The sequence below is a fragment of the Jaculus jaculus genome, chromosome 8 (assembly GCF_020740685.1).
Source record: "Jaculus jaculus isolate mJacJac1 chromosome 8, mJacJac1.mat.Y.cur, whole genome shotgun sequence".
Taxonomy (NCBI): domain Eukaryota; kingdom Metazoa; phylum Chordata; class Mammalia; order Rodentia; family Dipodidae; genus Jaculus; species Jaculus jaculus.
In genome coordinates this window covers 22,257,207-22,272,140 of record NC_059109.1, presented here as the reverse complement: position 1 = coordinate 22,272,140, position 14,934 = coordinate 22,257,207, and positions in this window count along the sequence as shown.

Here is a 14,934-nt window from a genome sequence, read left to right as displayed (position 1 = left end):
ATTTCTGGGGATCAAACTCCCCATTTACTCTCTACTCAGGTTACTCTGCTGATCTTGTGGATTAGATCCTCACCATATTCAAAAGCAGTGGCTCTCCTCATTCTGGTCTCATGGTAAGAGAGATGCTGACTCAAACCACTGTGCTCAATGGTTTTCTTTGAGATTGGCAGGCTTATCTGGGAGTGGGTACCTCAAACAGCCTGTGGTACTGTACTCTGTTCTCTGTGTTACTGATCATGGGAGCAGAAAAGTTCATAGAATTAACAACCCCATCCAAAGGCAGCCAGTGACACACAACTGCCTCTTTGACAGGCTCTGGGAGTGGCAGTGGGCAGGTTAACTGCACTCTAAAGCCCCCGGCTACCTGGCCATGGAGTTCCCATTGACTTTAGCTGTGGCCCTGTCAGGTTGATTACATACTTAGAGACAAGTCTGTTTTGCATAGGTTTCTGGAGAGGCTCAGCTGTTTCGCTCCTGGGAGGCACTAATGACCTGGAATTCAAGTGACAGTGAGTCCCAGGATTAGTCCTCTAAACTCCTGCCAGTGTGTATTTATCTTAAGAGGGAAACTGGAAAAATCAGTAATTTGCCTATGCTATTTTGCCTTAAATAATAAATATGTATAGAGTTCACTGAGGCCTTATGCTAGATAGAGGCCTTGCATAAATGATCTGCAGTAAAATCCTGCCACGTAGCTATTTCAGTTTCCAAGTTAAGGTGAGAAAACCACAGTTCAGAGGACTTCAGGGATTTCCCAAAGCCACACAGCTAGAGCTGCCAAAACCAAGATCGTCTGATGCAATATTTTGGGCCCTTCCTCCTAAGAAGTTCTTTCCCACCATCTTCGTCAGCATCTTAAGGTAGAAGCATTGGGTTCAATATTAATGACCAACATGATAGAAGAAAGTATGGTGAATGGCAGCTTGGACTAAAGACAACAGCACTGTCTACAAATCTTCAAGAATTTCCTATCACCAAGATTCATCCCCAACTCTTAAGCAGGAAATGAACTTACTCCCTTTCACTACTACCCTTTTCTTCTCCATCTTCTTGTTCTGTTTCCCTTCCCAAAATATTTGGAGTGTTTGGGACAAACTCTCTCTGTCTGTATCTCTAAGTCTGCTAAGTTTATCTATGTCTCTAAGGTGCTGTTTTTGATACCAGCATCCTCCCTCACTCAAATCCACTCTCCCTCCCACTTCTGTCTTTAAAACGCATTCTCAGAAGCATTTCCTCTCTATAACTCTCCATTCCCTCTCTTGAAGCCAAATTGTGTGTTCTTTCTTTGTTGTTTTAGCAGTCTACCTGACAATGGTCAGCCTATGTCATGCTGAGATGGGATTTGTCTAAATTCTTTCTGACTAGACTGTGCATTCCTTATTTTCTCAGTAGCAACATCTTAGACTTACAAGTACTAAACTTCAAAACAATCAGGTAAAATTTGAAATGAAGTGGGCTATCTCTGGCAATTTCTAGATTTTTGCTTGGCTTGGTTAATTCAGATGTCCTCCATAAACTTAGGTGTTCTGACTGCTAGGTTCCTGGCTGATGGCAATTGGGAATTAACCCCTCCTGGAGGCAGTATATTGCTGGGGTGGGCTTATGGATGTTATAGCCAGCTTCCCCTTGCCGGTGTTAGGCACCCTCTCCTGTTGCTGTTGTCCATCTGATGTTGGCCAGGAGGTGATGTTTACCCTCTGATTATGCCATCATCATTTTCCCCTGCCATCATGGAGCTTCCCCTCTAGTCTGTAAGACAAGATAAACCTTTGTTTTTTTGTCCCCACAATCTTCTCTTTCTTGGGTGTTTACTGCCAGCAATGTAAACCTGACTGCAGCAGTTATTTTTCCTGAAAACACATGATTAGTTTAAGAAGCAGTTCATTTTCAAATAATTATTGAGCTTTTACTATAAGCTACATGTACAATCTTTTTTTCCTTTTTTTTTTTTTTTTGTTTGAGAGGTAAGTGAAAATACTTTGAAAAGACTTTAAGAATGCTTTGTGGGGACTGGAGAAATTGCTTAGTGGTTAAGGCACTTGCCTGTGAACTCTAAGGACCCAGATTTGATCCCCCCAATACTCACATAAGCACAAGGTGGCTCATGCGTCTGGAGTTAGTTTGCAGTGGTTGGAGGCACTGGTGTGCCCATTCTTTCTCTCTCTCTCTCTCTCTCTCTCTCTCTCTCTCTCTCTCTCTCTCAACCTCTCTCTCTGTGTGTCTCATATATATGCTACTTATCTCTCTCCATTAAAAAAAGAATGGGCTCAATTCCCTAGTATCCATGTAAAGCCAGCTGCACAAGATGGCATATGTGTTTGGAGTTCATTTTCAGTGGTTAGAGGCCCTGGTGTACTCATTCTCTCTCCTCTATCTGCCTCCTTCTTGATATCCCTCTCTCAAATAAATAAAATATGTTTAAAAAAGTTTTGTTTTTTTTTTAAAGAGAATGTTTTTGAAACTTTTTGGAAATGTGTATTATATTCCTAATTGGTTTTACACAGTATTGTCAACACAATATTCAAGACTCAAATCACTCTATAAAGCACATAATATTGTCTTCTGGAGGAGTTACAAGTCGAACATCAAATATGCACCTAAATATACATCTTCACATGAGGCAAGCATTTGGAAACAATATAGATTTGTTTGGCTCCAGGTGTATTTTCCTTTATATTTTGTATGCATGCTAGAGAAAGCAGGAAGAGGATTAGTTTAATAAAATATTTGGTTGCCCAGAATAATAGGAATGGCAGGGCCAGGGTACATGTCTCTTTTATATTCATGGGAAATCCATATATTAATATGCTCCACAAATGTATTTTGGTGTACAACAACCTTAAGAATTCCTCTTTAAGGAGTTAGAGATTGTCCAGTGGTTAAAGGTACATGCTTGCAAATCTAGGTTTTACTATGGGGTTCGGTGTCACACAAGTAAGACCATTGACTCATGGAATGTGAGGCAAAGTTTTATTGGGTAAAAAAGAAAGAAAAGACAAAGAAGAAAGTCTGGTATACTAAGTCTGTGCCCCAGAGGTAATCTCAGGGGGGCCACCCTGAACTGTTTGGAGTGTCAGATTTTATTGGAAACAACCACATGATGTTAGGAAAAAACAGGATGTGAGTTAAACCATAAATCACAATTTACATGTGACAGTTACAGCCATAAAAATCAAAAAAAAAAAAAAAAAAAGGAACCTGTAAACAGATCTGTTGGTCAGTTGCAGGAAGTGCCACCTGGGGATGCAAGGTAGGCCCATGACCAGGAGCCCAGCTTATTTTAAGGAGTTTGCTCAACAATGCAGGCCCCAGCAAATGCTATTCATCCCAGGATCTCCTATTTATCTATTATCTCCATCTGCTTAAACAATTGTTTCATCCTATTCTTTTATGAGCTCCTACAAGGAAGTGACTTCTATTTTTCTCTAAGCTAGGCATAAAGAAATGTAGAGAAATGTAACATTTTGTTCACTTTACAGTTTGCTTCCCTTGTGTACATGTGAAGCCATACGCACAAAGGGGCTCATGTATCTGGAGTTCATTTGCAGCAGCAAGACATTGTGGCACACCTATACTGTCTCATTCTCTTTCTTTCTCTCTTTATCTCTCAAATAAATAAATAAAATTTAAAAAGAATTCTTTTTTAAAAAATGAGACATTATAACTCCTTAATGCAAAATGAAATATAACATTAATAATGTATCTTTCCTATTTAGAGTAATGTTCGTATGTCAGCAGGCTAAGCTAAATATGTGTGGACTGTCTGTACAAGTATTTCACATAGAACAATATGAAAAACAGAGTAGAGTTGATCAGTGAGATCAGAGTAAACAAACTTTACCAAGATTAGGTAATTTGTTTGTAAATGGCTTAACCCATATTTCTCAACCTTCTAAATCAGGACCACACTACATTCAAAGAGTTTTATGCAGTTTTTTTTTTCCTGCAATCTATATCTGTATGCTTTGATTATTCGTTTCTAACTTATGACTATATATTATTGGATACTCATTGGTAAGCTGTATAGTGCACTTACCATACTTCCTTGAAAATCACATCAACTTCTGTATGTGTAGAAATCAATCCACACTGAACTAACCACAAGACTTCAAAGACAGATTTTTAAAAGTGCCTGGATGGAGTCTGGGCTGGTGAGATGACTCAGCAGTTAACAGCAATTTCTGTGCAAGCACGGAGGTCTGAGGAGATCTTAGAGACCACTCAAGTCTGATGCCTGGAACCCATATAAACAGGAGAGCATAACCACATGCATTGTAACTTTCGCCCCATAGAGGAGCAGAGCTTGTAATAAAAACACAAATAAAACCAGCAAGGCCAGGCGTGGTGGCGCATGCCTTTAATTCCAGCACTGGGGAGGCAGAGGTAGAAGGATCACTCAGAGTTCAAGGCCACCTTGAGACTACATAGCGAATTCAAGGTCAACCTTAGCTAGAGTGAGACCCTGCCTTTGGAAAAAAAAAAAGAAAAGAAAAGAAAAAAGAAACAAAAACAAAAATAGCAAGCTCCCAGATCAGTAAGAGAGTTGCCTCAAGTAAGAACATGTGGAAGAGGTATGGAGTAGGACATCCTATGTTCTGCTCTAGCCACCACAGGTGATGCACCCTGCCACAGGAAATGGCACTGGATGCCACATAGGTACATACACATGCATATACTACACACACATCACACATCACACACCATGCTCTTCCACATAACACACACACACACACACACACACACATACACACACAGAAGCAAAACAAAATTCAAAAAGAAATACTTTGATGGTATCAGCTTCTACCCAGTGATTTTGTGCAGTCCTGACTGGCAATTGTTTTCTTGCTGTTACAGAAATTCCATTAAAAGAATGGAAATGCATCCTGTAGGGGAAGGTCCCACAGATGACCAACACCTTAGCAAAGGAACTCCCTTGCTTAAAGAAAATGGGACATAAATATGGGAAGGTGAAGAAAGCATCCACGAAGTGCAGAATTAAACTTTCAGATTTTTACTTAAACTTCAAGAGCTTATTCTTTTGTCTTGATAAATGTTTACTGCAGTTCTTTTGTACATATACACCTTCATTTAAAATATTATAAAAATATGTTGTCATATATTTCAAAGTAAAATATGACATATTCTTGAAATCTACACTTGAGTTTAGTTACATGATGAATGTTCATTAAGCCTACCCTAGATAGCTAATAATCTTGATTACATATTTGATAGTTGAAAAGATAAAATATTTTAGCTTTCCTCCTCTTGGGATCTTTTAATTTGGTAATCTGTTTACTGTTTCATTAGGTGAGCAATGTAATCAGAGACCCGTAGTAGTGATAGAAATTACTAAGTTTAATGACTCAGGGATTCCCCTGAAGTGAAAATAATAACTAAACTGAATAATCTAAATTGATTAGTTTTGCTGGTATAATAATGTCCCTTGGGATCATAATATTAAACTTATCACTTCAGTATTTTCCATTAATTTACTTCATGTCTATTCTCGTATCCAGAAGCAATTCTGCAAATTCAGTTTACCATTTCATTATTTTTTAAAATTGCTTTTGGCTTTATTCTTTAGAGACTTGTAGCTCTTATAATTCAGAGTCCCTCTGTATATCTCATAACCAAATCAAGAGTCATTTCCTACATGAAGGCCATCTCTCTTATTTTTGAATTATTTGATGAAGTATTGTGAACCTTGTACCGACTTCTTTAGTATGTCCAACAAAGGCTACTTCATCACTGACAAAACTTCTGGGCATTGTGAGGGACAGGAACACATGAGTGCTCTTGGGAAGCTTACAATCTTTGCTTCTGAGAAGAACACATAGAAAATCAATTTTAATGACTTGTGGCAGATTGGGAAAATTAAAATATAAAATATAATTCATAAATTAAAATATTGCCACTCAGTGAGACTCTTTAGTAAATCCATCAGCTGATTCTGCCCGTAGTGACACAGCATAAAAAGTTTAGAATGTTAAAATTTGGATTTGCTCTCAGAGTGAGTTACAAAATGACATAGGAGTTATGGTCTCACACTGGCACACATTTTTATGCATGTGCATGTGTGTAGTACATGTAATGTGGTATGTGCAGTTGGTCTATAAATGTGTGTTTGTTTGTACAGTATGCACTCATGTGCATGCATGGAGACCAGAAGAATGTCAGATGTCTCCCTCTACTTTTAAACACTTGCTTCATTGAGACAGAGTCTCTTCACTGATTCAGGGACATATGTTTTTGTGATCCCCAGAGAGTCTCTTGTTCCTGTGTCCCTTAAGACCCAAGTTACAGACATGCATGGCCATTCCCAGCTGTTTACAAGGGCTCCAAGGAATCAAACTCAGGCATCTCAGAAACCCTCTGGTCTTCATGCTTATGCAGCAAACATTCTTAACTATTGATCCATCTCTCCAGACCTTGGCATGCTTTCTTAAACCTGAAGTTACTGTTGGACAGTGTGATTGACTTGGCTTTTACTGAATTTTGATTGTTTTCACAATGAGGATATGAAAATTATATAGATTCCTAAACATTTATAGTAACTCCAATAGAGAATTACAAATAGTAGAGATACTTTACAAAAAGTGTATGATTTTAAGGTGACAAATTTATGTTATGTTTATATCTTAATGACATATATATATATATATATATATATATATATAGTGCATATATAGAACATGTTGATTTGATAGAGTACAATATCACAGGTTTTCAGATTAATGAGATTTGGATGGAAAGTAGAAGGGATTGAGCATTATAGAGAGTAAAAAAAAAAAAAAAAGAAAAAAAAAGAAAAGAAAGTAGAGCATGACCAAGACCTTTATTAAAGTAGATGGGTGAGATGGGTTCTAAAAGAGGAAGTCAGCTGGAAAGATTACTTAGTGGTTAAGGCACTTACTTTCAAAGCCAAAGGACACAGGTTCCATTCCCCAGTATCCATATAAAGCACAAGGTGGCTCATGCATCTGGAGTTCATCTGTAGTGGCTAGAGGCCCTAGTGTATCCATTATCTCTCCCTTTCTTTCTCTCTTTCTCTCAAATAAATAAATAAAATACATTTTAAAAAGTTGAGTATAAAAGAAGATGTGATCAATTCATGTTTTTTTTGTATGAGTATGTGTGCAGTGCATGTGTATATACATGTTTATATGTGTGTGGGTACATATATACATGTAGGGGAATATGTATTTATGCATACATATGTGCAGAGGACACATGGCAATGTTCGTTTTCTTCCTCTGTCCACCTTAGTCGTTGAAACAGAGTATCTCATTAAACCAGGAATCCATGATTAGAATAGACTAGCTAGCCAGAGAGCCTTAGGATTCTTTTGTTTCCACCTCCCTGGTGCTAGAATTATCGGTATCCACTACCATGTTGGCATTTTACATAGGTACTGGGAATTGGAACTCAGATATGCAGGCTGTGGGGCAAACACTTTATTCACTGAGCCATCTCCTTTAGCCTGATATGTTAGGTTGTGTTTTAACATCATCATTAACCAAATTTTTATATAACTCTAGTGGTAATCATGAGTCACATTTATTACCATCATTATTATTCTACTATAAGTTTTTATGTTATGTGTTAACAAAGCTTTTAAATTTCTGGTCAAATTGATTAGCCCAGACCCCTAATTTACGCATAGTCTGAAGCAAAGACCAAACAATTTGAACATTAGTGCCAAAACTTTTGGCACATAGTTTGTATGGATGAGAGGTAAAATAAGAATAAAATAAAAGGACATTTCTTTATTTATAGTTTATTTATTTATTTGAAAGAGTGGGAGAAAGACAGATAATGGACACACCAGGGTCTTAGCAACTGCAAACAAACGTCAGATACTTGGACTACCTTGTGCATCTGGCTTTATGCGTGTACTGAGGAATTGAACCTGGCTCCTTATGCTTTGCAGACAAGTGCCTTAATCTCTGTACCATTGTTGCAGTCAGGTTTGCATTGCTGGTACAAATCACCTAACCAAGAGCAGCTTATGGGAAAGAAAGAGGTTTATTTTGGCTGACGGGCTCGAGGGGGACACTCCATGATGGCAGGGAAAACGATGGTATGAACAGGGGGTGGACATCACGCCCTGTCTAACATTAGGCAGACAATAGCAACAGGAGAGTGTGCCAAACACTGGCATGGGGAAACTGGCTATAATATCCATAAGCCTGCCCTCAACAATACACTACCTCCAGGAGGCTTTAATTTCCAATTTCCATCAGCTGAGGAACCTAGCATCCGGAACACCTAAGTTTATGGGGGACATCTGAATCGAACCACCACAGCCATCTTTTCAGCCCTTAAGAGGATATTTCTATAGTATAAAATTACTCAGTGAAACCAACATGCATGTCTTAAGGATCATATTATTCACATTTTTGGATTGCTAATTTGAAAATCATAACAGGATCAGCCAATGACTTTTAGTTATGAGTTCTTGTCACACTTCACCTGACACCATTTTAATAATATTCTAATCCAGAAAATCAGCTGTGTTCCTTGCCACTCCATTTTCCTTACTATCATTTAGGTAATTATTGGGTAAGCTACACTAATTATTATCAGGATATTTACAAGAGGTCTCTAGAACATTCTCTCAGAGCTGGAGAGATGGTTTGGTGGTTAAGGCATTTGTCTGTGAAGCCTAAGAATCCACGTTTGATTCCCCAGGACCCACATAAGCCACATGCATAAGGTAGTACATGTGTCTGGAGTTAGTTTGCAGTGGTTATAGGCCCTAGCAGGTCCATTCTCTCTTTCTCTCTCTCTCAAAATAAAATAAATGAATAAATAAAATATGTATTTATTTATTATGTGCACCTCATCTCTGACAATGTTAGTATCCTACTTATTTGTACTAGTAAGCTATTTTCCATCCTTCACTATGCCTAAAGAAACAAGCTAGCTGTATATGTTCAAGTGTCTTTGAGCAAATGAATGAACAGTATGTTGTACCTTCCTCATTTTATCCCACTCCTAGCTGTGCATTGAGATTCCTTTAGGAATCATTAGCATGCCAAGATGATCAAAGTTGAACAGACTATAAAAATTATGGACATATATACACATATCAAAATTAATACATATACTTATAAAAGGTATATAATAAAATAAATAATGTAAATGTTATTGGGGAGTACAATGGATATATTTCATACATCTTTGTTACTAGTTTTGAAAAATGAACTAAAAGTAATTTACGAATACTGAAAATTTGTGTATTCTAAATCAAAAACTGAACTTGTCAGCTTTGACAAAATAAAAATGTGTCTTTTATGTTTGGGTTTTCATGGACAAAAGAAATGTTCCTTTAAGTGAAGATTATAATGTGTAGTTTATGTGGTCTTTTTCTAATCAGTCATATGTAGGTTTTGGTTAGCAACCCAAGCAAATTTTTGTTCACTTGTTTGTTTGTTTATTTAAAAAAGAAAGAGAGTGAGTGAGAGACAGATAGAAAGAGAGAGAATGGGTGCACCAGGGTCTCCAGCCACTGCAAAGGAACTCCAGATGCATGTGTCATTTTGTAATCTGGTGTTGTGGTTGCTGGGGAATCAAACTCAGGTCCCTAGGATTTGTAGGTGAGTGCCTTAACCACTAAGAATCTCTCTACCTCTCCAATTATTTGTTTTAAACTGAATCAAAGATAGATGAATTTAACTAATGTAAGAATCTAAACTCAACTTTCTCTAGGAATCTACAGTTCCTAACCTCAGGATATGTCGATGTGTTGTGATTGTCTCTAATGCTTCATTATCAAGTGACACAAGTGTAGTACTGAGATTCTTTTTCTGCAAAATAGGTAAGCAACCTACTCCAACATAAAATATCTGATATTCCCACATTTGGTAATGACTCTGGGTTATAAAATATAATTGTTACATCTATCTATTGTCTGAAACAATTTAACAAAGTCTACTTCTTTCATCAGTAGTTAACTTGGCTGACCCAAGGGTGTCTTGTTTTGTGAATAAACTTGGCAGATAAAAAAATTTCTTTTCACATACTTTAAAGAAATAGATCAAGTTAGTTAAGGACAATAAACATTAAAGACAGAAGAAAAATCAATGGAGAAATGGAGTGTTATAATGAAGGAAGAATCTTGCACCTTAACAACTATAGAAATTAGGAAAACTGGCTAGATATAGCTGTATAAACCCCAGGATCTGAGGACATGAGGCACAATCCTCAGGAGAAGAATTTATCCTCCCTGAGAGGTAAACCAAAAATATAAAAATTAGCTAGAAGTGACAGAGTTCAAACACAATATTAAAAGTTATTAAAAGTAAGAATGAAGGGCTGGAGAGATAGCTCAGTGTTTAAGGCACTTGTCTTTAGAACCTAATGACCCAGGTTTGAGTTTCCAGTACCTACACAAAAACCAGATGCACAAAGTGGCACATGCATCTGGAGTACATCTTCAATGGGTAGAGGCTCTGATATGCCCATTCTCTCTCTCTCTCTCTCTCTCTCTCTCTCTCTCTCTCTCTCTCTCTCTCTCTTTCTTTTCTTGCAAATAACTAATTATTTATTTATTTATTTATTTGAGAGCGACAGACACAGAGAGAAAGACCGATAGAAGGAGAGAGAGAGAATGGGCGCGCCAGGGCTTCCAGCCTCTGCAAACGAACTCCAGACGCGTGCGCCCCCTTGTGCATCTGGCTAACATGGGACCTGGGGAACCGAGCCTCGAACCGGGGTCCTTAGGCTTCACAGGCAAGCGCTTAACCGCTAAGCCATCTCTCCAGCCCTTTTTTTAAAATTTTTTTTTTATTTATTTAGCAAATAACTAATTTTTTAAGAATGTGAGCTGGGCATGGTGACTCATGCCTTTTCAGGAGGCAGAGGTAGGAGGATCACTGTGAGTTTGAAGCCACCCTGAGACTAGAGTTCATTCCAGGTCAGCCTGAGCTAGAGTGAGACCCTACCTCAAGCTCCCCTGCACCCCCAAAAAAGTAAGAATGTAACTACGTTAACTTAAAATTTATGGCAAAATTAGCCAGGCGTGGTGGAACATGTCTATAATTATAGCACTCAGGAGACTGAAACAGGAGGATCAGGAGTGTGATACAATCCTGGGACACAATGGACCCACAAACAAACCAACAGCTTAAAAAAGTTGTGGCAAAATATACTGATCTATAATATAAAGAAGCAGAGTGTTTCTGTTAGAATATTAACCTAGAGAAAAAATGTTGGAATTTAATGTTGAGTATACTTATGTCATTAAATATTACTTTATTTTTATTGGATGAGGCTCTTATGTAAATTAAATTTTAGTATACAAAGAAGTGAGGGTTTTTTAAATTTTTATTTTTTAATCAATTAATTTATTTATATTTAATTAATTAGTTTTGTATCCAGAAAATACAGTCAGTTTGGTACCATTATTAGGCTCATCTGTGACTTACCCCTCCCCTTGGCCCCTGCTTGTTGAGGTATATGGGTTGTGCATTGTGGAGTTAGCCACAGTTATGAGCAGGATAAATGTCTCTGCATATTATGACCCAACATGTGGCTCTGACATTCTTTCCACCCCCTCTTCTGCAAAATTTTCCTGGGCTTTGTTGGGTTCATTTTAGGTCTGCTTCAGTGATTAGGTGTTGGGGGCCTCTGGGTCTCTGGCTCTCTGATTTGGTAGGAGTTGACTTCTCTCTGTGTTGATCTCCTTCACCCTTGTGCTGGTATCCGGTTCACCAGGAAAACAGTACCCTTACTTGATTCACCATGTTTTCTTAGTTTCAGCTGGGGCCCTTTAGAGGTATGATGGGGCAGCTCGCTCCTTAGGATCTGCATCTATGTGAAAAAGAGAAGCAGACTCTCCAACGGTGAGTAAGTTAGCACCCAGACAAATGAGATAACCCTTACGTTTTTTATAGATAATTTAATAGATGTAGGCCCTCTTTTATCCCACGATTGATGATAGCTTGATAATGGAGAGTGGGCTTATGTTTGGATATTGTTCTGACTTGTTTCCCAGCTCCAGCTATGGGTCTCATACCACTGAGGGGATCAGTTAGCCCAATCAAGAGCAGTTGGTTCCCCACCATTGCTGTGTGCCACTGTTGCACTTGTGTGGGCATCACAACAGGTTATTTGCTGTTAAGTAGGTTAGATGCTTGAACAGATATTGGTCATTTCCCCAAGTCGCCCATGTAGCACCTTCTGGTACTGGACGTGCTGACTGTCTGGGGACTGACTCTTTTCCAGCTTCCAGCCATGCCCTTCCATTTTATGTGTCGACCACATGCAGTGTAAGAAGTGAGTTTTAGATGATACTTTTATGCATGTTTCACTGCACATTGGTCATATTTGTTTGACCACTACCTTTCTACTGTGTTTCCCCCAGTGGTCCCCTTATTTCTTTCAAATAGTTCCCTTGTGCTTTCCACCAGTGAGAGAAAACATTTGATATTGTGGGGTTTTTTTAATACCAACATTTACCCTCTCTTCTTTCCTTTCCCCCTTCCCTTTAGTCCTCTTCCTACCCTCATATTGTCCCCATTTTATTTTATTCTTCACACACACACACACACACACACACACACACGTGTACTTGCATATGTACACACTTAAGTTTATATTCCACATGTAAGAGAAACATATTTGTCTTTGAGCCTGGTTTATTTTAGGTAACATGAGGATCTCTAGTTGTATCTTTTTCCCTTCAAATGACATAATTTAATTTTTTTATAAATGAATGAAACAAAATATATATCTCAAATGGAAAGATGGAAAGAAATCAGAATGCTTTCATTCTGAAAACTAACACACACACAAAAAAAACCAATGATGGGTAATCTTATTTACATGTCTCTGTGTCTTTTTAGAACCTGTATTGCCATTTTTTTTTTTTTTTCCCAAGGTAGGGTCTCTCTCTAGCTCAGGCTGACCTGGAATTCACTATGTAGTCTCAGGGTGGCCTTGAATTCCTGGTGATCCTCCTACCTCTGCCACACAACTGCTGGGATTAAAGGCATGCACCACCACACCTGGGTCCATATTATCATTTTTAAACACTTGTTTGAAAGCTGGGAGTATGGTTTAGTGATAGAGTGCTTGTCTAGCATGTCTGAAGCCCTAGTACAGAAAGAGAACAAGTGTTAGAGGAAAAATTAAGCATTTAAATTATAAAATGTTGTTGAGAAGAATATAGTGAACTGTAGGGTGGTGGAGATAGAAACTGAAGAGAGAGGAATGAACAGGGAAAGGTTGAGCAGTGACTGTTAAGTTATGGTTAGACATTAGTAAATATTTCTGGTATGCTATTACATAACAAAATGACTATAGATGGCAGTTATATACTACATATTTCAAAAAGCTAAGCTGGGGCTGGTGAAATGGCTTAGCAGTTAAGACAATTGCCTTTGAAGCCTAAGGACCTCAGTTTGATTCCCCAGGACCACGTAAGTCAGATGTACAAGGGGTGGGAGGCACATGCATCTGGAGTTTGTTTGCAATGGCTAAAGGCCTGGTACACCCATTCTCTCTTTCTCTCTATCTGCCTCTCTCTCTCAAATAAATAAATAAATAAATTACACACACACACACACACACACACATGCGTGTGTGTGTGTGTGTGTATATACATACATACATATATATATATATATATATATATATATATATATATATATATATCAGCTAAGCTGATCCGGGTGACACATGCCTTTAATCCCAGCATTTGGGAGGCAGAGGTAGGAGGATCGCTGTGAATTTGATGCTAGCCTAGAACTACAGAATGAGTTCCAAGTCAGCTTGGACTAGAATAAGACCCTACCTCGAAAAAATAAACCCAGAATAAAAAAAGCTAGAAGAAAGAATCTTGAATGTTTTTACCATATTGAAAAGAAAAATATTTGCGAAAATAGATATGTTTGATCTGATTTAAATAGTACGCAATGTATACAATATATACATACAATATGCACATTATATCAAAACATTGTAGAGTATCTTATAAATATGTATAATCTCTATGCATTCATGTATCCATTAAAATGAATTTAATATAAAAATTCTAAAATAAACTGCAGAATTTTATTCATTGCAGAAAACATCGCATTGTTTCTGAGGAGACAAAATCTCTGGAGACAGAAAAGATAAAACTTGAGGGGAAGCCGGGCTTGGTGACACATGCCTTTGACCCCAGCACTTGGGAGGAAGAGGTAGGAGGATTGCCATGAGTTTGAGGCCTACCTGAACCTGAGACTTATATAGTGAATTCCAGGTCAGCCTGGGCTGTAGCCTTAGAAAAACAATAGCAACAGCAACAAAAAGTTGGGGAGACATTTGGGTTAATTCCATTGCATGTATGAGCCAGCATTAGTGGCTTTTCCACATTCCCCTTCCTCCCCCTTGGTAAGAGGCAATCTGCAGCTGCTGAGTGCTTCTCTTATACCATGTACTAGATTAACACATCTGACCTCCAACCTCAGGCTTGACTCAGGCTTCTGTGAAGGAGGTGTGTGTGTCATCTAGATAATGAGTCATAGGAACTAACAAGCTATTCAAATGCCCGAGTTTAGGGCTCCCTCACTATTTCAAACCAGTATGAGGTAAAGAACTGAGTAATTAGACTTAGTCTGCAGCCCCATGATAATTAAGCATAATAAACATATATAAAATGCAGCTTTAAAAATTACAAATTTGGGGCTGGAGAGATTTCTCAATGGTTAAGGTGACTGCTTGAAGATTAGTCTCGGTTTGATTCCCCAATACCCATGTAAAATCAGATGCACAAGGTGGCGCATGGGTCTGCAGTTTGTTTGCAGTGGCTAGAGGCCCTGGCATGCTCATTCTCTCTCTCTCTGATTGCAAATAACTAATTTTTTTTAAATCCATTAAAATAAAAAAATTGCACTATACAAATTTGGACAAAATTTTTGAGATACTGGTTTTTCTGTCAAGAGAAAA